Source organism: Plectropomus leopardus, chromosome 18, assembly GCF_008729295.1.
Source record: "Plectropomus leopardus isolate mb chromosome 18, YSFRI_Pleo_2.0, whole genome shotgun sequence".
In the NCBI taxonomy this organism is placed as follows: domain Eukaryota; kingdom Metazoa; phylum Chordata; class Actinopteri; order Perciformes; family Serranidae; genus Plectropomus; species Plectropomus leopardus.
In genome coordinates this window covers 24,002,242-24,027,468 of record NC_056480.1, presented here as the reverse complement: position 1 = coordinate 24,027,468, position 25,227 = coordinate 24,002,242, and positions in this window count along the sequence as shown.

Here is a 25,227-nt window from a genome sequence, read left to right as displayed (position 1 = left end):
TTTTGTCCACAAAGTCACCAAAAGATGCTGATTCCCACTCGATTATTTTTTTCTAGATATGGGGCTACACCCTTTATCTTTTTTTATTTAGTTTGATATAATTTATTTAAGTAAATGGCCTCTACAAACAGTATTAAGATGCTTTCTGTCATTTATTTGCATTTCCCGTCATGTGGAGTCTGAATATGACTCATTCAGAGCCTTTGATGAGATCTTGACCACACAGAGCTGACATTTACCTGCTTCCCTCTTTCAGCATCTCTGGATTTAGAACTAAATCCATCTTCCCAATATGTATGTGGTTTGAACCAAACCAATCAAGACTCACTGTCTACATTCATATGCAAAAATATCACCTTGGTGAAAAGCTTAGATAGATAAGATATACTGTATGTTCATATCCAAAAACCTATTGTGGTATATTTTATAATGTTTATAGTTGTGTTGGTGTGTTACTCCTCCCAGTCAGAAATGTGGGCTTTTCTCTTGGGCATGCTCCATGCATGCACAATATTGGCTAGCTGGTTTATGTACAACCCAGGGAGCTGACAGTAAATGGATAAGAGACCCTGTGTTGCAAACTGTGGTAAAAAATCTGATTGAGATTCATATTCCAAATGCACTGTATACATATCCAAAACCTTAGTAATATCGACATAGCACACGTCTTAAAATGAAAATGCTTTAAAAAAAAAACAAAAAAAAAAAAACAAGTGGCAACCTCCAAAGCTGAAAAAAATGCCAATGCTGAAGTGATCAAAAACTTTAATTCCTTGACCACTAATGGCTGGCTCCAAAACAGAGTCACTCTCCATAGACCCCCATGTTAAAATGACCAATTTTATAGCAGAAATAAATATTTTTACAGCCTGGTACAAAAAACAATTTTGGCCCCTAAAGCTTATTTCAACATTCATGACAACTGTACACAAGTTTGCAAATCCTAAGATAGCGAAAGAATGACCTGTCCCACTGTCCCTATAGCTTCATTCCTACTGCACAAAAAAACAAACAAAAAGCTACATCACCTAACATCTGGCTTTTTTAATGCAAAAGTGTACTATTGCCAGTTACACCCATGTCAAATGCGGTAGTCATAGGTATTCTAATAGGCATTGATGGAAACACCATGCCCTAGTGAACATGCTAATTTTAGCTTTCAGCTCCTTACATGGCGAGATGTAATAACGTGCCACCACTAATTACCTTGCAAAGTCAAGTCCAGTAAGTTTTCACAGACCTTTGTCCATTTGGCTGTCTGCTGTAAACCTGTTCTCTGGTCTGTTCATGACACTGACTGTAACACACAAAAGCAACACTGTGTGCACGAATTTGCTCTCTTGGCAATGGGAATTCAATCTATAGCGCATTTTTAGCAGGTTTACCTGTGTATAAAAAAACCCTGAATGCACCTGCTAATATTGATGGTAAAGGGGTATATGAGTGGCTGGAGCTTCTGCCTTCGTTGGTTGGATTGGTTAGGTTTCGGCAAGAGGAGTGGGACTGGTTACATCCTAAATTTATACCCAGAAAAAACCTAATTCAGAATATTCAAGCATTTGCTGTTTACATGACCCGTATCAAATTCCATAATTAGAACAATAGTGGAATATTGTGTGCATGTAAATATCCCCAATGCACATGTTGTAACAGTACATCCATATGTTAAATATAGACATAAAAGGCTCATCTGAACAGTATTGAGGGCGAGGAATGATTTAACTCAAAAGAAGCTGAGAAATGAAACATGTCATGAACACATACTGGTATTGATTCAACATGCCAGAGGAGCTCTTCTTTACCAGCGCCTGTATAGATAGCACATTTCACAGACACAAGGGTAATCACATGGAATGTGGGACCATATGAGAAAAAAAAAAAAGGAATGATGCGAGGCGAGGAAGTTATTTTGGGCCGAGAGAAAGGGAGAAGAGCAAAGAGGTGCATCACACAGAGAAAAGGGAGAGATGATGGATTGAACATGAGAAGATAATGAGGAATGAAATACTGTTCAACAAAATGTCATCTCTCAGACAGTGGTCTGGGGAGCATTGCTGCCATTTCACAGAGATTGTTACTCTAGATGAAATTCACCTACAAAGACATCAATTCCTCGGGTGCAGCATTTCCTGGATTTCACTGCGATAGAGGCAGGCTTTGAAAACCTGGCTTTTAAAAGCGGACAGAGTGTCAGCCCCAATGAGGCTGCTTTGGCATTGAGATGAAGGTTGGTAAGGAAGAGAGCGCACATATATCTTTAGATCCCAACTGCTTGCTATGAACATTTCTTATTAATGCGGATATATGGATCTCAAAGGGGAAAAAATGCCAGTGTGCTTTTGCTGTCCAGCGTCACGGATGCCTGTGGTAAAGCTGATCAATAAACACACAGATGGACAGGGAATGGGTATCTGGTTAACCATGATATAGTGCCTATATGTTTGGCTTTGGAGGTATTTAATATTTTATAACTTTGTAACTTCCAGAAATTTCACCAGGGTATTTCAGTTTTTCAGAGTAATAAATACAACATAGAAACCCACAAAATGTAAAGAAAATAATTTTCTCGCACCTGTTTTCCTCATTAAACATACAAATAAAGCTGTATACATCTTTTGAATCCAACTGTCTCTCGGTCACGGAAGATTGACGAGGCTTAATTGTTTCATCATGAAACAAACTTCATTCAGACTGGAGAGAATCAAAATAAAATTTAGATACTGTTTTTAGTAACATAGTTATTAAGTACACTGCTCCATCAATCACCAGGTCCAGTTTAATCAAAATTAATCCTTAATTCACCAAGTTAGATGTAAAAACTATGCAGTTATTCCCCACGGTCCTTCTCTGCTGTTGCTGGCCGCCAGCTGTTTACAGTCCTGTAACTTATCCCTCCACCACTAGGTGTCACTGTGTCTTTCAGCTCAGCTGCCTGTTCCAATAGTAGAAACTGGAGACTGAGCTCTGGTGATGTGTGCTGTGTACTACAAAAAGTGATTTTAATAGGAGAAGCACTTGTATTTATGATGGTATTGAAAAACATACTGTATCTTTCGGATTTCTAAAAATCCTGGTATACCGTAATATCATGATATCACCCAAACCTACCTATTTTTTTCTAAAGGATCATACTTTTAAGCCAAGATCTCATTAAGTAGGATTTTTCAAGAGGGATATTTCTATCTAAAGTAGTTTTCCAGTGCTGGTTTTAAAAGGCCAGTGGATGTCTGAGGTCTAAGAGAAGGCCAACAAGCTGTCAATTAAAGGTGGTAAAAGGAGTTATACGTGCTATTTCCTTGTGTGACTTTGAAAATCTAACAAAACTTTGTACAAATAAGGCGAAGTCAGCGAAAGGTCTAGGAAAGCACACTACACTACCACAATTTAAAAGCTGAGATGTTCCATTTTAAAAGTTCAAAGCGGGGGTCAAATAACTGGTTTGTCCTCTCTGGGAGTAAGGAGGAAGAAATTACAAGCAAAAATTACAGGCTGACTTCTGAATGATATGGGGTTCTGTGCCAACACAGGCAGGGAATTGGAGAACACCTCCTCAGCACCGGCATGTCACGTCCCTGTAATATTGTTTATATGCTTTTCCTTAAAGTGCTGTGACCTTCCATTAACTTTAAATTCAAGCTTCCAAAGCAGCGCACATGAAATCTTTGAAAATATGAAAAGGGTGGCAAAATGCTATGACAGGTCGCATCTCAGCAGGATGCAATTATCTCACAGTACTTGAATTGCAATAAATCATCATGCAGGGCACTTAAAAGACAGGTTTTACTTTTACATTAAAGCATAAGTGTCTATTAAGTGAGGTAGGTTGAGATACAAAGGCAGAAAAATATCATTATATAAGAATCACATGTTGCAAAAACACTGGAGATTTATGTGCAGTGAGCAGTGAATATAGAAGTGCGGCTGACTAAAAAAGGTTTAAGAAAAGTAAGTTACTGTATTTTGATTATTTATGCCTCATACATTTTGGGAATTAAATGTATCTTAATTTTTAAGTGTCTGTCCTTATCTCAATTTTTCTATTTAAATTACTACAATGAATTAATTTACAATTCAGTGCAATGTGTGACTTAAAACCAGCTTAAAGGGTAACTTCAACATTTATCAACCTGGACCCTATTTTCCCATTTTTTTGTGTCCAAGTGACTAATGGACAGAACAATTTTTAAAATTGTCCCGTATTAAACAAGACCACATCACATATAGCATTGAAACGGGCTAAAATGTTACGACTTAGGGCATTTGTGCATCATCAATGTATTTCCACTAAAAGCTTTTGACACTGAGAGGCTCAGACTGTTATTTAAGTTTCCAACAACATTATGGAAAGAACCCAACAACAAAAAATCTGAGTTTTTCCTTACCTTTTGATGGACTATTAGCCTTGATAATCTTGTGAGATGTGACTTGCTGCAAGAAAAAACAACAGTGGAATCGTTAGAGAGAGTTGCCAGGAGGAGTGTGTTGTTTTGCCTTGAATACTTTGCAGGATATTTGGTCACTGCAGCTGCCGTATTCTGTCTTAATACTGGACCTGTATCAAAAACTATAGTCTATATTGGTCAATAAGACACAAAAAGTTGAAAATATGTAGTCCAGGTTTTAAATATCAAAGTTTCCCTCGAACCTCACAGACTCACATGATGTCCCGTTGAGTCAAAAGCTGAGATGATGGTTACTGCTTCTGCGCTAAGCTAGTTTGCTTTAACAGGAGTTAGTTTTTTTTTCCTTTATTATGACTAGATAGAGTTTCTGTTTCATTTACTTACAAGAAATAACCAACATTCATCGAAATTAATACGTAAATTTAGTTTTAGCAGTAAATATATTGCCAGCTAGCTTTAACTTAATATTTTCTACGACAGATAGTACGGACAGTTCAGTGAAGGGTTCCTCCAGTCCACACATAAACAAACCAGTGTCGTAACTGCAGCTCAAGTGGCATTACTTGAAACTCCACAGTTTTAATAACTCATCAACAATGCTTGTATAAATGTGGCATGTGTGTTGGGGTGGAGGTGGGAATGGGATGACTGAAAGCCCTGATGTGATGTTAAGGAGTATTTCTAATTATCCTCTCTTAACGCAGCCTAATTAATTAGAGGCAACAGTAACTGAAATGGTAAATTATCTAATGCTGTGATTAGAGTTTGAATATTGATAGACCTGATAGTACAATAGCAACCTGTCCAGGGGGTACCCTTTCTCTTGCCCACTGTATGCTGGTAGATGGATGACTGATTTAATGGACGGACAGAATGTTGATGAGGCAGTTACAGGAAATGGATCAAACATGGAGTGGGCAGATAGAGGGAGGGAGGGATGAATGGATGGATGGATGGATGGATGGATGGAGGTATAAAGGTGGATGTAGAATGACTTGATTAATGGTTGGGTAGGGTGGATGGGGCTGCTACAGAAAATGAATGGCTAATTTGACGGATGGATGTATGCTTGAAAGGATGTATCTGATAAGTGCTTGCTGCACTCAGGAGGTAAAAATAGTGGATATTTACTGGAGGGCAGGCTTTGACTGTGACATGTATGATAATGTATCACAAATGTGCTAGTCTTTCACACTCAAAACTTTTTCATTACCGTTCCATGTACATTAAAATTTTCAAGCCATCTTAGTAGAAATTAAGCAAAGATCAATTTGTTCACCAAACTCACACTTCAACCCAACACAAAATGCAAATGAGCAGGCAAACAGTTCATTATTTTTTAATCCTTCATCTTATTTTGGAGGAAATCGTGTTTGCTGAACAATGAAATACTTATTAGCACCGCAGACAAAGGACATTGTGATTGACAGGATTATATTTAAACAAAGCCAGTGGTTAATCACTTCTCCCCGCACGAGGGCACACAGCCCGGTATTTGTTCTGTATCTCTAATTAAACTGAATTACATTCCATAACACATTGTAAAAGCCGGGGCGTGTTTCAGACCTCAAAACAAATGATGGCAGAGCATTTTCAAAGAAATGAGGGCTTCATAGAGGTAACAGCTTAACCTTTGGACAATATGCCATACAATCCAGAGGAGCACTACATTGGAATACCAGTCTCCTCTCTATGGAAACCTGTCCATCACTGTCAGTATATAAATATTTAATATAGAAAATCAACCTGTGCCAGAGTCAATGTGCTCAGTGTGTGTTTATGTCCTACCGGTTTATGGTGCTGCATTTCTATAAGTAATTTGGTCACGTACATACCTAGAGGACATCAGACATACCTCTCTGTGTGAGTGTGCATTGAGTTGCACGCCGTACTTCTTGCCTTGCTTTCAACAACATCAAGCTTACCCTGGCCCGCACTCTCACACACAGCCTTTAACATTTTGGCTGCATGAGCCTGATTGTTCCAAATGCCATTAAAAACATGTTGCTTTGTATGATCACTGATTGTGATCATCGTCAATTTTATATTCAGGGTTCCCACATATTTTCATGGACAAAAGTCCATGAAAATATAATTACTTTTAAAGGACTTTTCAATTACTTTTCAATTACTTTTAAAGGACCAATGATAAAAAATAAAAATAAAAAAAAACAGCTTCAAACTTTATCCAAATGTAATTTCAGCTAGCTAGAATACATGAAGAGAAAGATGGACTGCGAAGGGAAAAAAGCATAAACATATACTATGTGATAGTAAATAAATTGTTTCAACACATTGACACATGACACAGAAAATAAATTTGCCAGCATGTTACATTACATAAAAGGTTATCCATGAATGTTTACTTTATTAATTTAATTACATATATCCGCGACTTTTCCAAAAATTTTAACTTTCAATTTTTACTAATTCCATGACATATCCAGGCCAGGAAAATGTGACTGTGAAACTGCATGACTTTGCCAGGTTTTCTATGACAGTGGGAACCCTGCATACTTTAGAAAACAGAATAGGTACAATAGTCTGGAAGCCTAAATATTTTTTTCCATACTCTTTTTTTCCCCATTCCTATCTTGACCTAAAAATGACCTTAGGGAAATTTCATACTCTTCCATACTGCAGAGGAACCCTGTATAACATCTTTGGGGTTCCTTATCTCTCCTGCACAATGTATGCAATGTTTGTTGCTATTTAGTTAACTTTTAACTTCCATCATTTCCTTTGTGCTAATAAACTAAACTAAATAGGCAACAAAATACTGAGAAACATAACCATCCAGATAGGGTCATGAGACTGTGGCATGAGTCAGTGTGCAGTCGCCCTCAAATGCAGCTGACCATTATCCTTTTTTTTTCCATTATCATGCCTTGCAATAACAGACTGAAATGCTCAGCCGCTGCCAGTGACGTGCTTCCTTCATGAGACCTTCACACCTACCTTCACAAATGACTCAGGTAACCTTTTTTGTTACTCACAATTATCAATAATTTTCTCTACTGTACGTTTGAACAACTTCCGTTTTCCGACCAACGTAATACACATGACCATTACTTGGAAAAAAACAGTGACCTCAAACTCTCTGCAGCCAACAGTTATATCATTTTGAATGACATTTAAATTCTAAGTTCTTAATTTACATTACAGAACATGTGATACTTGAACATGCAGGGACAAAATTAAGGCATTATTAGTGTGTGGATGTGTTTGTGTATGCAAATTAAACTGTATGCATTAGCCACTAAAGTCTAAGACAATGATCTATTTTGTTTGTAATAAATGTTAATCCTTAATTGATTTTGACTTTGCTGACAAACCTCCTTTGGTGCTCAGGATATTCTGTCTTTGTATCACTGTCTTGTTTGGATAAACAAGAAAGCTGGGTTATCAGCAGGCTTGGGTGGTATGTAATATTTCATACCTTCTTGAAATTTCACCAGTGTAGACTAAGTGTGTGGCACTAGTAATCTAGTTAGGAAATAAATCCTTAATTCACCAAGTGTGATGAGATAAAAAAAAAAAAAAAAAAAACAACAAAAAAACATTCCTTTATTTCCCATGGTCTCCTGCTGCAGGCCACCAGCTGTTTACAGTCCTATAACTTTTCCCTCCACCACTAGGTGTCAAGGTGTCTTTCAGTTAAGCTTTCTTTTCCACCAGTTAAGACCGGAGACTGAGCTCTGGTGGTGCATGCTATGCACTGCAAACAATGAGTTTAATAGAATGAGGAGCATCTGTATTCAGGACGATATTGAAAAACATTCTGTAATACCATGATGCTACACATGCCTAGCCAAAATACTCATACAGACAGTTAAAAGAAGACCTCAGATTTGGAGTGCAGCAAAAAAGCTCCATATGACAGGAAAGGCCTTATGTATTGGACAAACTAAATTTTACGCCTGATGATGGCGCTGGATGTAAACTTAAGGGCTGCAATTCTATTGTCCCAGGGAGATTTGGTTTCCTAGCCACTACAACACAGAAACATACACATATACACATTGTAACATACAGATATGGACAATCCATAACATCTTCATGAATACATTCATACCCCATCCAGTGTCCCAGTTCGCAGCAGTGTCAGCAAGGCAGTTTGTTCAGGGCTGCTATGGCACAAGGGACTAAACTCCTGCTGACGCCAGCTCTCTTCCATTTTAAAGTCCTGTATCTCTGACCAAATGGGAGCAATGTGAGGTGTTGATCGAGGGGGTGATCAGTGTCATTTGCTATTGTGGGTGTTACACTTGTGATGGCTCTGTGGTTCATGTCTGAGATACTGGGTGTGGGGAGGCAGTTGATTCTGGAGGCGGTGGGTGTGTGTTGTTATTGGAGATGGTTAACATGGGAAAGAAGCAGGGGGACAGCATGATGGGTTGAATACTTTTTTCATAGGCAACAACAGGAGTTGGGGGGGACAGACAGTCTCTGAATTTACGAATGACATGGAGCCTTTGCCGGTAATGTTTATGGATGAAGGTGAGGTTCAGTACAATGTGGTGAGTGTCTGATGTGCTAATGAGCATTACTGCTGTTTTGTCCACATTCAGCTGCAAGTAACTGTCAGTGCACTGTTGTGTGACAAGAAAAACAGAGTTTTGATAGGCTTGAACAGTTATCTGTTGTAATTGAGGTGAATTTGTTTCTAGTATTTAAAGTATGTAATGATGGATGAAGGGCTGGTACATTAATTTGTGGAGATGGTGTAAAAAAGGAGACTTAGGACAGAGCCCTGAGGGACTCCAGTATTGGTGATGATGGTTAATGTTGATGTTCAATGTGAAAATTCAACAATAAAGGCAATAAGGCAACACTTAATTGATCTGCCTGAATTTTTAATAGGATTTAGCAAGACTTTCATGGTGAAAGCAACTTTTACATAATATAGTACACAAGCCAAGTTAGCCCTCCAAGATAATGGGTGCCAGCTGTGCTAACAATGGATGTGTTATAACATTTTGCTATCTTAGTTATACAAGGTTTTCTCTGCATTCTGAGCGGTTTTGAGGTATTGAGCTATAAAGTTTTCTGTTACAAATAACAACAATGATATGAACCTTTTTGTTTTGTATATAAAACGTACAAAAATGCAAACAACTGAAAAAAACACCTCACATAATGTTAATAAATTACTAAGTCGGAGGAAGAATATATCAATAACTCCATTTTGATAAAAATGTCAGATAGAACCTTATAATTCTAAAGTGATGATTCTTGTTGATGCCAGATATCAAACAAGATGCAGACACTATCGTATTAAGTTTAAGTTGAGCTCCAAGGCAGAAGATGATGTTACCTCAGAGCCTGACCAGGCAAACCCTGTCTTGCTCTGAGCTGATGCCACTGTCTCACTCTGACTCGCTGTGGGTCAGGGTTCGCAGCTGACTGCACCCATCACAGATATCTTCCCCAAGTGGTCGTGGCAAATTAATGTAAGGTAATGATTACCCAAGATAACAGTATGAAAGTAAGAAAAGCTGACTACAGCTACTTTTGCGGACCAAAATTACCAAAATAAGACCCCCCACTGCTCGACTTGAGGAATCTCAGTCCAATGAGGGGTCTACGACTGATGACTCGAATCTTCAACTGTCTGGGGCAGTTGATGATGTTACTGTGCCTATTTTAATAGCATGTTGCTGATGAAATTATGGATGTGAGCCTCCTAAAATGTAACAAATATCATGGAAATTGATTCAAAAGTTGTTGAAACCAGAAAATGCCACCCCCATGGTGGTGCTAAGGCAGGCATGTCCAAAATCTGGCCCGGGGGCCAATCATGGCAAGTGATTTTATTTAGACGCTCCATGGCTTGTCTTTTGAAAGATAATATGTGACCTAAGCAAGTTACCTTTGCATTTTTGTCATGCACCTAATGTTGGCAAAACAATCATTATGTATTGACATGCTCCAAGTAGAAATTATGCAGGCAGAATTAATGTGTCTTTATAATTAAGCAGTAGACAAGCAAACAAATGTTACCTAAAAGTAGACAGTTTCCTACACATTGGCAGATGTAGAGTTTGTCTTATCTGTACAGGATTTTTTCCCCCCAATAACCTATATGATGCAAAAAGCAGCTACTTTCCCGGGTATTTTCACATCTATCTAGCTGGTTCCCATTCAAAAAAAGTTATGACAACCTTACACTAACTGTTAAACAGTTCACAATATTTCAGTAAAAGCCTGAAATGTCAGACTACTGGTGGCACTGAAAAAAAAATTCAGGGGATCATCAAAATCAGTTGAAATGATCCTCTTGGAGAGCACGAATACCTCACCAACAACTGTATGGGTTGGCATGAAAATGGGCACAAAGTGGCTGACAGACAGTCCAACAAACAGGCCAAAATTGCCATTTCGACATCCAGTAGTATGGCTAAAAATAGATAATAAATGACCAGTTTTAACATAGGTTATCTTTTGGAAGGTTATGCCCATTAGTCTAGCAGAGTTTTCACTGTTTTCACTACATCTTTACACCCAAAAACTGACAAGCCTTACTAGGTCTTGAGGAGGATGGCCAACCTGCTTAAGAACAGTTATAAATATTTTAGTCTGTTGACAGCAGTGAGAGCACCCTATGAATAAAAGTAGCTCCAAAAACAAATAGCTTCAGAGCTAAATTATAAATACATAATATACTGAATGAATAGACTATTTTTTTGTACTGCTCATCTGTTTATCTGTTCCGAATGCCACACAGGAAGTTTAATTTGTACAGTGAACAGTGGAAGATAAGGGGTGACAGACAGGTGACTAATAGAGCTCTTTGAAGAAGGTGGCACCTGAATCCGAAAAATGATACAGAGTGATAAAAGACCTCAGATCAAATCTACTGATATTAAGTGTTTCCATGTATGGAGTGTTCATCACTTGTACTGATATCTTCACGCATTCATCACCCAATATTTACTTGGAACAAGTCATTTCCCACAGAAGCACACACTTATGCTATGAATGTGACAATTTGAGAGGAAATGTAAGGTAAGAAAAGCTAAACCCCAGATGATATGCTCAACAGGTTCAGAACATTATTTCTTTGTGAGAATCTATCTCCTGGTGATTCTAATGCGGTGGCCGTTATGCGCTCTCTTTACTTTTCGGGAATGATCAGCGGGGAGGTTGCCTCCAATCATTTTGTCTCTGCTGAACACCACAAGAATTGATGACACGCTCAATTGAAACTTTCCATCTGTGAGTATTCGGCACCATCAAATGCTGCTCGCAGGAGGTGCTTGGAAAAAGGCAACACCTGCTTCTCCATCTTTCAAACTGAAAGAACTCCTTTGTTCAGAAGCTGCATACTGAACTACTGACTGCCGTTGCCATGGATCAGCTCGGCTCTAAACAAACAGGCTTAATATTCTATGGAAATGTTTTACATCAGAGATCTTTAGAGGCTCCCAGATCTCTAAATAGATACGCATTAGACACCAAGTTTCATCATATAATTTGATAAGATTTTGTCTCTGTGGGGCCATATGGGAAATTCTATTTCCTGATGGCTCATTTTTTAATTGTACAACAACCTACACTATGTGTGAGAAGGCCATTAGAGCAGGGCTAGATACTGATGACACTGAAACTGATAATTAGAATTCCCACACTCTATAATGCCCCCTTACACTGCACTTACAATGTCTCACTTTGTCTAACTCTTGTCTTTTGTTGCTCTGTTCATAAAAGTTGTTTTAATGTCAAAAACACACAGGCCAAGTCAGGTTTGACTAACCTGTTCTTATTCCCAGGTATTTGTCAAATACTGACAGTTTGTCATGCCCATCGGCCTCTCATAGTGATGCATAGGGCACTCTTTGGTGTAGGTACATGACACACAGCAGAAACACATTGTAACATGTGGTTACTGTTGTGAAACTGTTACACTTAGGTCAGGCAACAAACTACTTGGTTAGGTTTAGATAAAGATCATGTTTTGGCTTTAAAAAAGTGAGATCGTCACGTAAGGTGAGTGATGTCAATGGGCCCCAACCGTATGTAAATTACATGACATTACATTAAATCAACAACACTGACTTTTGGTTTCACACAAGACATAAGTATATGAGATAGATTGAATGAATAATAGATATAGCTACCAGATAATGCTTTGTGAAATCCCATTTTGATGCCTGGAGTTTGGCATCTTGGCAATAACATCTTGGTTTTTTGAGCCAGAAGTGACCATATTTGGATGAGAGGGTGGAGCTGGGAAGGAGTGAGGGGTGGATGTGAACTATGGACAGTTTCATTGCCTGTAGACAGCGTGTCATTCAAGCATCCGAGCTCTTAAATTTATGTAATTTGGGGCTTTAGCAAAATGTATATGGATGAGTTATGTAAAAATCACCCTCCATACAAGGGCCATGGATGGAGATATTAACTATAGAGACCAAAACCGTTTTTTGGACCTGGCTGTAAAGATGTCTATTTTTTGCTGTCAAGTTGGGAATTTTAACATAGAGGTTGATTGACTATTTTGGAGCCAGCACATACATAAGTACATAAGTGATGTAACTGTCAGTTGCAAAAACACAGACTTTTGGTTTTACATGGGACACAAACTGTGATCTCCTGAATGAAGTCTGGTTCGTTGGATGCAGACATTCTCACTCTATATATCTCGTCACTTGCTCTCAGCGTCAAGTATTGGCTGTCATCCTCTAATCAGAAGGTCAGCAGTTCGATCCCCAGAGTGTGAGTGTGCACGAGTGGTTACTGTGTAGCACGTGGCACCTTGGTAGCCAAGGCCACTAGTGTGCAAATGTGTGTGTGAATGTGACATGTAGTGTAAAAGCGCTTTGAGTAGTCAGAAGACTAGAAAAGCGCAATACAAGTGCAGTCCATATACCATTTCTGGGTCAATATACTCCAAGGGGCATGACAAGGTGTCCATTTTTGACACCCTGGGAATAAAATCAGCCTGTCTGAATCACATTCAACCCAAGTCATAGTAATAGTTGAGTCTTCCAGAAAAACCCAGAACCAATGAGTAAAACCCCCAAGGACAGTCATATCTGGTCTGGAGCAGACCCAGTAATTAATTACACCATGACCACAAATGTCACATCACTGTCATGCTCCTGTGCTGACAGCGCTCACAACACTGAAGCAAATGTCTGTATTTGTTCAAGCTTCAAGCAGCAAACTTTCTGTGCAGTCAGGCCAGCAAATGTACAGTGTAAGTTGCAGTTTGTGTATGAATGAACACCGCAGCTTCTCAATACCTAAGAAATTCTTATGTCTCTAGGCAGAAGTGAAGGAGGAGTTTGGATTAAAAACCAGAGTGGAGTGTGTTGCTTTCTGCCTCTGCCCAAGAACAGATAATTATATTTATTCAGGGCCTTTTTCAGCATTAACCTTGCATTTACCCACTTATTGTCAAAAAAAAAATTGACTTAAAGTGCAAATAAACGCCTCAGGTTGCAGTTACGCCCATCGGATGCAGCTGAGATGCGAGCACGATGCACCACCAATTAACAAAGGGCAGTGATCAAAAAGAGTAGCAGAATATGTCCAGATAATCAACGTAATGCTTCTCACAGTTCACACGTTTCTTTAAAAACATTTTCTTCCTGTAATGACTGATGCACCTCATGATCAAAGCTGATGGCGAGTCACCTTGGATCAACACAGGTATGAAACATATTGACACACCAAAGACCTGTAGATATGGAATGGTACCCTACCAAATCCAAATTACCAACAATGCAGGTTTGACCTATGTTTCTATATCCTGGATTAAATTCAGCGTGAGATTATTCTCTTCATCACCTTTCAAGGGACCCCTTGGATTGGAACTTGGTCAAAGCCTTCGTGGGTCCTTATTGCACTCTGAAAATCCTAATATGACCTTTCCAAACTGTCTCAGTTCCCTAAGCTTTCATCCATCAATGTACTCTCTTATTGAGGGTTTCTTTTATTGGTTTCTACATTACTGGGGTCCATCAAAGATAACCCTAGCCTGACATTATGTACTACAATATCTGATAGTTAAGTTACTACTAATGACTACAGCCAAGATAAGACAATAATTGATGCATTTCAGTCAGCCACATCATATAGAATAAATAAGGTATTATTGAATATGTATTGACACATACAGTATGGTACATGTCGAAGATCTGAACTTGCCACCCCCCACAAGTAAGACTAAGCTCTGCACAGCAAAGGTTGAGAAGTGATGATAATAAATTCAGCCCTGGGGGAACATAGACACTGAGCCTCAAGGTGAGTGATGAGATGGAGGTAGGGCTTTCAGTATGAAGAGCTATATGAGCAGCAGCACAGGGAGCAATAGCAGCAAGTGATTCAAGTGAGCAGTTTGGCAGCTCCTAGGAGGTGATGATTGCCATTGGCCAAGACTCATGAGAGTTTTGGTGATTAGGTGGTGACAAATACATCATTCCAAAAATGGCTGAAATGTGGAAGTACTGAATACAACAACCATTAAGCTCAGAATCACACTTGCCAATACAATACCATAGAGAGTATTCTAACTTTACTATGGCTTTACTTCTCGGCCCGGCATCTGCAAAGCTATAAACAACATCAGCTCGACAGGATAGAGAAGACGGCTGGCAGAATCATTGGTGCCCCTCTCCCCTTTGTGCTGGAGAAATACCACCAGCGCTGTGCTCGAAAAGCCTCCAGCATTATCCTGGACCCCCACAACCCATCCCACAAACTGTTTTCCCTCTTGCCATCGGGAAAGAGGTACCAGAGCATCTCTGCCAAATCCAGCAGAATGCTAAATAACCTCTACCCACAGGCAATCAGGATTACTAATAAACTCTACTGCCTGCCATGTCAGCATTGAACAAAACATTGCATCAAATGCACCTGTGCTGCACTGAGCTCTTTATATTTGTTGCAAATTCAAATTTAAATACTTTAATGTCTGTGCTGATATGTATGCCGCACCTATACTTTTATTTCTTTTCCTTAAATTAAGTTTTAGATCTAGTTTAAACATAAAGTTTTAATATACATAATTATTTTAGCATATTTTTTGTCATTTTCTGTTACACTGCTGTGGACTGGGACAACAGTATTTCCCCTTTTTATGTATGCAGATGCATAAGAAAAATGACAAAAAAAATTGAATATTAAATCTTAAATCAACCATACCATTTTCAGACTTCTGTTTATTATTGCCCTTTACCGGTTTCACCCGGGGTCACAATTCTTCTGTATTACTCCCAATTTATGGCCAATTTTATGACCTTTTTCCCCCTTTTTGTTAACCTGTTTCTTGCACTGCACAGTCTGTATAAGCAAAGCCTTACAACTCTAAAAGTCTCCTGATTCTTCCCCATTGGCACTTCCCCATATCTCCCTTTTTCTCTGACCCTCTGGAGCCGGAGAGGGACACCCAACAGGCTGGCATGAGTTGGCTGTGCCACCTCACGGGCATGAACCAAAAACTAAAGCAAAGTAACATTTTAACATAGAAACAGCGATGCAGTGTACTTATTTTGTTATTTTCATACTTTAAAAGTCACCAGAATGCACGAAACAAATAGCAATATTCTCTGGCGGTGACCCAGACACACCTCGCTTTGGTTTCAAAATTCCTCCCTATTTTTGAGGTCTCAAGGTTGGCAGTTATCCTCAGGATATTAACAGATAAATTCTTTAGCATTGCACTCTTATTGTTGGACAATGTGTCAAAATTGATGAAACAGAGATATTGTCTTTGTCATTCCACACATTCTCCTTTCTTGAAAAAATTCAAATGGAGCACTGACAGTATGGTCAAAAATTCAGGGGCATTATGCTTGTAGTGGGCTAGCGACTCGTGTCGCCTCCAGCCTGCAGCAGAGATAAGCAGTAGGCCACAAAGTTCTGTTTATTTCACTTTTTTCTAACTCCATAAACCCCCGATTTCTTTTAGTATCAAGCTGACTCAAATGACATCACTTGAGGTAGTTTATCACACTTCACACAGCTTGCTCTGGAAACACTTAAGGCTTTATACACCTTTTTTTAATTAACACATGCAGCAGTATATGAGAACAGACAGACAGTTACAAACTAGCATGTTAATATATTCAAATGCTACTGTATATTGGAGTTGCCAGATTTAATGATAAATGGTTGTAGCCTAAATGATGACAAATGCTATACAAACTTATTCATGTCTTTGTGGAATCCAAAATGTTTTGTGATTATAATAGAAGGTTGTAGTGCCTAATGTGAAAACTGTATCTATTATGGATAAAGCATGTTCTAAATTTATTAGATAGCTTATTTCCCCTTAAGTCAAAAAACTGATTTCAAAATAATTCACGAGGCTTAGTTTTTTAAATTTCTTTAAGAAAAAAATAAAAAAAGGTTAATTTAAAGCAGACCCTTGTGCCTTTTGTGATGCACATAAAACACACAAACACGTTTTTCTAATGCCCTGTGTCTACAGCATCTTGGTTAGATTTTAGAAAAATTGATATTATTTCAGGTAAATGACATTCCAACTTTTGGGATTTCTCATATTCATTTCTATATGGATAATTCAAACTCCTCTATTTCAGACATGATAAATGTGATCATTCATTGTAGCAAATCAATGCATCAAAAGCTTTCCTTCATTTGGTTTATCAATGATTTCAAAATACTCTTCTCATCACTTAAAAAACTATACTCAAGTAAAATAGCAAGAAAGATTTGTGCTGATTAAGAAAGGTAAGACAGTGACGAGACCTGCTTCATGTTACAAACCAGTGCTATCAGTGCTAAATCAGTCCTACACTGTTCAGCACGTCACATGTGGCCTGTTTGCCCAATACCTGCTAATGTGTGCTTACCGATCTGTTGTGGTGAAGAGGGAGCTGAGCCGAAGGGCAAAGCTCTCGATTTACCGGTCGATCTTCGTTCCTACCCTCACCTATGGTCACGAGCTTTGGGTAGTGACCGAAAGAACAAGATCGCGGGTACAAGCGGCCGAAATGAGCTTCCTCCGTAGGATGGCTGGGCTCTCCCTTAGAGACAGGGTGAGAAGCTCGGTCATCTGGGAGGAGCTCGGAGTAGAGCCGCTGCTCCTCCGCGTTGAGAAGAGTCAGATGACGTGGCTCGGGCATCTAATTAGGATGCCTCCAGGATGCCTCCGTGGTGAGGTGTTCAGGGCACATCCCACCAGTAGGAGGCCCCGGGGAAGACCCAGGACACGCTGGAGAGACTATGTCTCACAGCTGGCCTGGGAACGCCTCGGGGTCCCCCGGGAAGAGCTGGACGAAGTGGCCGGGGAGAGGGAAGTCTGGGCTTCCGACCGACCCCGGATAAGCGGAAGAAAATGGATGGATGGATGGATGGATGGATGGATGGTGTGCTTACCTTATTTCTCATCCATATGTTCAGGAGGTTTTTACTCAAATTATCTGCACAGGTCTCTTCCTCTCAAAAACAAACAAAGCCAGTGATTTCAACCCGTAAAAGCATCGAATAAAGCAATTTAATGTTAAAAAAAAAATCAGCATATCTCCAACACTGTTTGGCGTGTTCCACACAGGGTGCTGACATAACACTGGCTCACTTTTTTGTCTAATAACTTAAGATCCAGATGTTCAGGAAGTTTTTATCTGGAGCTGAATTATCCACAGAGGTCGCTTTCTCTCAAAAAACAAATGAAAACGGTGATTAAAACTAGTAAAACACTAAACAAAGCAGTTACTATGGCAGCTAACTCGAAAACACAAAAGGCTCGTTCTAAAGCCAGTGTTTGGTGTGTCCATTCTGGGCTATAGAGACATGGCGGTGCAATATGGCGATCTCCTTAGGGCCCACTTCCCATGTAGGTCAGCTCATTCTAAGGTACATATACACAAAGGTTAACGTAGTTCTTGTATGCCATTCAATTTCTGCCAGTATAATCCCCTAAATCCTACACACAGGACATTTAACGTGCTTTTGCATATGCTCTATTTCTGCTCAGAGAAATAAGGAATCATCAGGCCAGTACGAATAAATCACACATAATTACAAATTAGTGAGGGCTTATAGAGTAATTTCTTCGGAAAAGGGTTCTGTTTGGTTCATGAGACTGCCATATTATGAGCTTTCATGTAAAAAGGTTTGGGGCACCACAATCATTTCAGCATTTTCACATTTTCTTTCATCTCGTTATCTTCCCCACCGCTCATATTCACGGCTCCCGTAATGTGTAATAGGAGCCATGACTTCTGGTTGATCAGCAGAAATAGCAAAGGCTGAAGCCTTCAAACCGGCAGTTGTGTGCTGAAGTACGCAGCTAACGATAAGGTATGAGTTCCAATAAGAGTGCAACATATGAGAACTACAGCAGCTAATGGCCTGAAACAAAAGCAGTGGAGTCACTTTAGACGCGAACAGAAGGAAAACAGAGGGAGAGTGAACAGTTGATGGGGTCTACAAACAGTCTGATGAGACACAACTCTTGCTATAACTGTGTCCATGAAAACTGGCATTCCCTACAATTTGCCACAACATTAGTTCCATTACAATAGAGTGGAGGTAATGGCATTGATAATTAGATTGTTTAGATGTATAAAAGTAGTGGCCAGAGGGTACATGGGTAAATTTCTTTATGGAGAAGTGATTTTTATAGGTGGAGTGGAGAGGGATGACAGCCAAACATCTCTAACACTGTAAAGGCTAATTCTTGTCTTTCTATCTTCGTTGTTGAGACAGCCTTGAAAATCTGTTTTAAAACAGTGCTGATGGCAATCAATTGACCCTCACAGGTGAGCCAAGGTGGCTTAAAGTGATGACAGTATTAGGATTTAAATCATTAACTTCGGGAAAAATCTATAACCCTAGAAAAGACATATAGTATAGTAAAATCTGTTTTAGTGCGGTAATAAAGATTTTACTATAGTTTAAAGATTACGTGTAAAGTGAAACTACAAAAAAAAGTGCGTACATTAATACATTCACATTCCCAGCATGCCCCTCCTTTTGAAGGCAGAAATGTTTCAATTTTCTGCAGCTCCACCGACACTGTGAGCTGACACTTCTTATGACTAATCAAAGAATTTCTTTGGTACAACAAATACTATTTTTTTAAGATTCCACTAAAGTTTAAAGTGTATGCGTGTAGTGTAACTACAAAAAAATGAACTTACAGTTATACATTCACTTTCCCAGCATGCTTGTGATTCCTCAGGTGAAACTCTTTCCCATTCTAGCAAGTCCACTGATACTGTGAGCTAACATTTTTTATGACCAATCAGATATTTTCAGAGGCACAATAAATACTATATCTTATGTAAGAAATATTTCACTTGAGTTTTAAGTTCAAGTGTAAAGCGTAACTACAAAAAAATGTACATACGGTAATAAATTCATACCTCAGCATGCCTCTTCTTCCTCAGGCTTTCCATTTTTCAGCAATTCCACTGACACTGTGAACTAACATTTCTTACTACCAATTATTTTCAGATGTACAAAAAATACTGTAATTGAGGCAATAAAGATTCTTCTAAAGTTTGAACTGTGAGTGTAAAGTGTAACTACAAAAAAAGTGAGTACAGTAACACATTCACATTACCAGCATGCCTCTTCTTCCACAGGCTGAAATCTTTCCATTTTCTGCTGGTCCACCGACACAGTACGCTGACATTTCTTAGGACCAATCAAAGACTTTCTGAGGTATAGCAAATACTTTATTTAACATTTTCACTTAAGTTTGAAGTGTTAGTCACACATGTAACATGTGGCAACATGTGTAACATATAAAAAAATGTACTTACAGTAATATATTCACATTCACAGCATTCCTTTAATTCCTCAGGTGGAAATCTTTCCATTTTCAGTTATTCCACTGACAGTGAGCTCACATTTTTTATGACCGATCAAAATTTTCTGAGGTATAACAAATAATGTATTGGAGGTAATAAAGATTTCACGTTAAGTTTAAAGTGTAAATGTAAAGTGTAACTACAAAAAATGTACATACAGTCATACATTCACATTCCCAGCATGCCCCTTCTTCCTCATGCTGAAATCTGTCCATTTTCAGCCATTTCACTGACACTATGAGCTGACATTTTTATGACCAATCAAAGATTTTCTGAAGTACAAGAAATCCTATATCTGATGTAAGTAATATTTCTCTTATGTTTAACGTGTAAGTATAAAGTGTAACTACAAAAAAAATGTACCTGTAGTAACACATTTATACTCCCAGCATGCCTCTCCTTCCTCAGGCTGATACATTTCCATTTTCAGAAATTCCTCTGACACTGCGAGCTGACATTTCTTATGACCAATCAAAGATTTTCTGAAGTACAACAAACAGTATATTTTTTCTGCCGCGCTGTTTAATGTTCTGGATGATTACCTCTGTTCCAGCAGTCTGTGCTGACATGTTTAGCCAGTGCATCTATTTTCCCACGCTGAGAGGGTAAAAGACTTAAAGGGGTTTGGGAGGACTGGATTAACTGAGAGGCAAATGGGCTGTGATGGGATGTGATGAGCCAATGAAAACAGCAAGCGCTGAGGAGGCAGCGACCGTCGGATAGAAGCTCCTCCGGGACTGACTGTGCATTAGTGCATCCTCAGTGGTTAATGCGTCCCTCAGTCTGCATAGGTAGAGAGCTCTGCAGCATGTTTGTCTCCTTATGACGAAGAAGCCTTGTCTTTCTGGATCACTTGTTAAGCCCTCAACATATGCATTACCCTGGGGAGACGCACACTCCCTCAGACAGTGAGTTATGTATAAATAGAGCATAATGCTTGCAGATTGTGACGATAGGTTCAGTCCCTCTTGGTGGAAAGTTGGAACAGGTAATGTGAGCGATTTAAGTGGCTTTGAATATTGTGTTTGGAGCTAAATGCATTCATTTAAGCATCAGAGAATGAGACAATGTCTTGGGACTGTGACACATATCAGAGGCGCCTATAGTTAGCAGTAAGACAGGGATGTGAGGGTACCGAAATGAGGGAGCATTATAAAGGTAAAGCAGATTCATTATGTTGTCAAACAAATGCAGTTTACTTCTTGCTTCTATTGTTTCGGCACTTAAGGGTCACAAGTACGATACATCAGTGTAGAGCTGCATCTCAATGGATGTCAAGAGTAAAATAGCAGGCTGTGATTTGTATGCATTTACAACAAATCTCAGGTGTAACTGGTTACCAGGATACTGCTTTCCACCTCTTTCAGACAACAGTTTTCTTATTTTTACTCTTTCACCCTGCCAGCAAGTGATTCACCGCCTCTAATAGAAGATGAATGGGGGGTATCTGCTCCCCCTTTGCTTGCCACACTCAATCTAGTTGTACAGTATCATAAAGTGCAAATCAATGGTCTCTTAATGGGGGGGGCAGATTGATTTGATTGGGGCAGGTATAAAGAAAATGTCACAGTTATTATCCACAAAAGGCTGCTACAACCCTGTTTTTTTTTTTTTTGTTTTTCTTCCATACAATAAATCAACAGCAATCCGGCAGATTTTTATATATTTGGATGTTTCGCATAGTATGTATCAGTGTCTAGTTTTTCTTCAATAAACTGCAAATTTAGCCACCAGCGTATGAGATGGTTTATGGTCTTGTTAACAGGTTTTACTTGTAATATGATTCACCAGTAGCTGGTAATTTAAAGGAATGGCTCTTTGTTTTGGGTAAAATGCTTAGTTGTTTTCTTCCCCAGAGTTGGATGACATGATTGATGCCATTATCATGTTTGTGGAATGCTCACCTCCTCATTAAAGACTAGGTTTTTAGCAAGCCATATCACAGCCCTGTCGCAAGCAGAAAGTGTCGGCACTGTACTTTTCTGAAAACCATAAATGCATTACATTTGCATATTTGAGACAAAAGGTTTCTAAAGTAACGTGGCATCTGAGCTGACTTTGTAAGTGAGAGGTGAAGGGGATGATGGATGGAGACAACTGCAGACCACTGATCAAAACCAACAAACAACAAACTTATTGAATCATCCAGCTTTTTAGGCACCAAACGTGGGTGTTCTGTAGTGTTCCCACACTGTTTTTACAATGGCTTTTGAAGCACAAAACTAAGGTGTTTTGTGGCAATCTGTGGCTGTTTTTCCAGTGGCTTTTAAGGGCAACAGACATGGGTGTTTTGTTCTTTTAAGGCGACAGACATAGGTATTATGTCGTAATCTATTCTTGTTTTTTAGTTGTTTTTTACCAAGACATAGCTTATTTTCTAGTGAAGATTGTTCCTCCAAAACTAGATATTTTAAGCCAAAACATGATCTTTTCTTAACCATAATGAAGTTGTTTATGTACTTAACAAAATGTTAACCTTTGTGTTGTTAAAACATGAAGTTTCAACACATCCACTACATATTTATGAGCAAATGTAACGTAAAACACCAACATTTTTTTTCTTGCCATTGGGTTGCATACGTGGAATCGTACCGTGGAAACACTTGATCTGCAAGACTGCTAAGCAAAATTTCAGACATGCCAGAAATCCAACTGATGGCCCAAACAGCCAGATCCTTGATCATTCAGGCAGTTAACTGGGCATTGTTCCTTCCCTCAACATGCACACATAATGACAAACAATCAAGCAGAAATTCAGCATGATTCTGAATTTAAATGTAGGTGACCAATTCAGTCATAAGATAAAACTAATTCTGTGTCCTTCCATCTTAATAAACCATATTTCAGTTGCAGAATCATCCAATGAGACTGGCATGAAACTACAGATTTGCTAAGATACAGTGTGCCTTGAGAAGCAGGCATAGGTTTCCTCTATCTGGTGTGACCGCACCACCTGAGAGCCCTGACTGCCACAGGGCAGAGACTGGCAGAGCCAAAAAGAAGTCAAGAAGGGTTGACACCTTGTCATCTGAATTTCCTTAAATTAAGGTGCTTCTGATGGGTTTCAAACATGGCAATAGCATACCAGCTCCAGGACATAGCAATGCCCCAAGAGGGTCAAGTGCTCCTTGCAGCCGCTGTACCCTAAAATTTAGAATACTCTCACATATGACCACATTCTTAGTGTCCAGGTTTTGAGCATATATCAGAGGAAGATGGGTATCATTTTATTTACAGTATAGATAATATTTTTTCTTTTACTATCATTATGTTTTATTCATTATGCAGAAGGTTGTGTGCCATCCGAAATTTAACATTGAGGAGACTTCAGGACGAGTCATTTTAGTGGCACATACTTACTATATACTCGCCACTTTTATTCTATGGTAACATTAGGGAAAAGGGACCAAAAGTTTAACAACAGGAATTCAAGAAAATGTTGGGAAATCTTGAATGCATGAAAGCAGATATTATTCTGATATTATTTAAACAGTAGGATCTAGTCTGGGTTGGCAAAATCAGATGAATTAACCTCTAATACCTTTTTAAAAAACATTTTCTATTTGCCATGATACCTTCTTGCTTAGCATCACTGGGCAGGTTGGCGGTGAAAATGTAGATCCTTTTGTCCTACTATTGAAAGGGATAGGTCAGATTTTTTTTAAGAAATGGATTGTATGAGGTACAGATATCATCAGTGCATTACTTACAGTAGATGGCGCTTGGCATGACCCCTGCGTGGAGAAGCAGACAGGAGTACCACCTTAAAATTCTAGGCCAAGTCCATATGGACACTCCATTGTTTGCAAAATCCCCATCCGCTCAACTTCTGTTATAGAAAATCTCTGTTCAAATGAAGACACAAAACACAACTAAAACACAACTGTCAAAAGCATTCCAAACCAAAAGTCGCTAACTTTTAAGCCATGTTGGCCAAATACGCAAGAAAGAAGAGGAAGTGGTTGACTCATCAGAAGCCTGAAAAATTCTATTACTCAAAGGCTACCTCAAGCAGTGACCATAGCGCGTTCTGACTCCTCTGGTCCTTGATATAGTGAAAGAGTAACTGTAGGTTTATGAGTTAACATGTAAAAAGTTGTGCAAGGTTAAAGCTAGCATTATTTTGGTCATGTCCACAATTGCACAAAATGTCCCCACATTTGGGACACCTCACAAAGGAGGTAATAGATTCCCCATCTACATGTCAACACTGAAACAGAGTTTTTGAAAAGCCTTACCTTGAACAGAGTTGTCCTAAAGATCCATTTTGAATGGCCTAAAACTTCTGACAAAAGGCTAAAATGCTATATTTTCAAATTAACCTGTGTACTATGCTTGTAGACAAGGCCACATAATAAAATGAAAAGTGCACAATACACACTATTGGGAGTATTTTTTACCGTTTTACCTTGCTGCCAGACGGCCCTTTTCAACTGGGAACTAAAACCTTTATATCAATCTGCATTATACTGTCTTAAAAGCCACCAGATTCCTTTGAAAAAAAAACAGTAAGCTGCTCTATCTATCACTTGGCTTGTTTGTGTTATTGTGTGATTTTGGTGTTTTTTAAGGGGTTAGTTCCGATTCATCAGTGTCACACATAACACAGAGAAACAAAGAGACTGAGCCAGCCATAGACAAACAACAACTGTGTTCTGCAAGGTAAAATTGCTGTTTCTGTCTTTGGAGTCTGGCTTTGAAGGTCGATGGATATAATGGCTTCAGTTCCACATTGGACAAAGCTGTCTGACAGCAAGGTAGGTGGTTTAAATACATTTTGCTGGTGCACCCTGTCCACAAAACGTTCTCAACTGAAGTCCTCACATATTGCTGTTTTGCATTGGGATTCCACTCCTACGTGTTACAATTTAGGTATCCTTTTGCCTTTGATTTACATTCCAAGATACAGCTGCTGTGATGTCAACACAAGCACATGCGTGTGGCTATATTTGAGCAACAACAGTAGATGGCGTATGCGTATGTGTATGCGTGTGCGTGTGCGTGTGCGTGTGCCTATGCGTATACGCTTGATG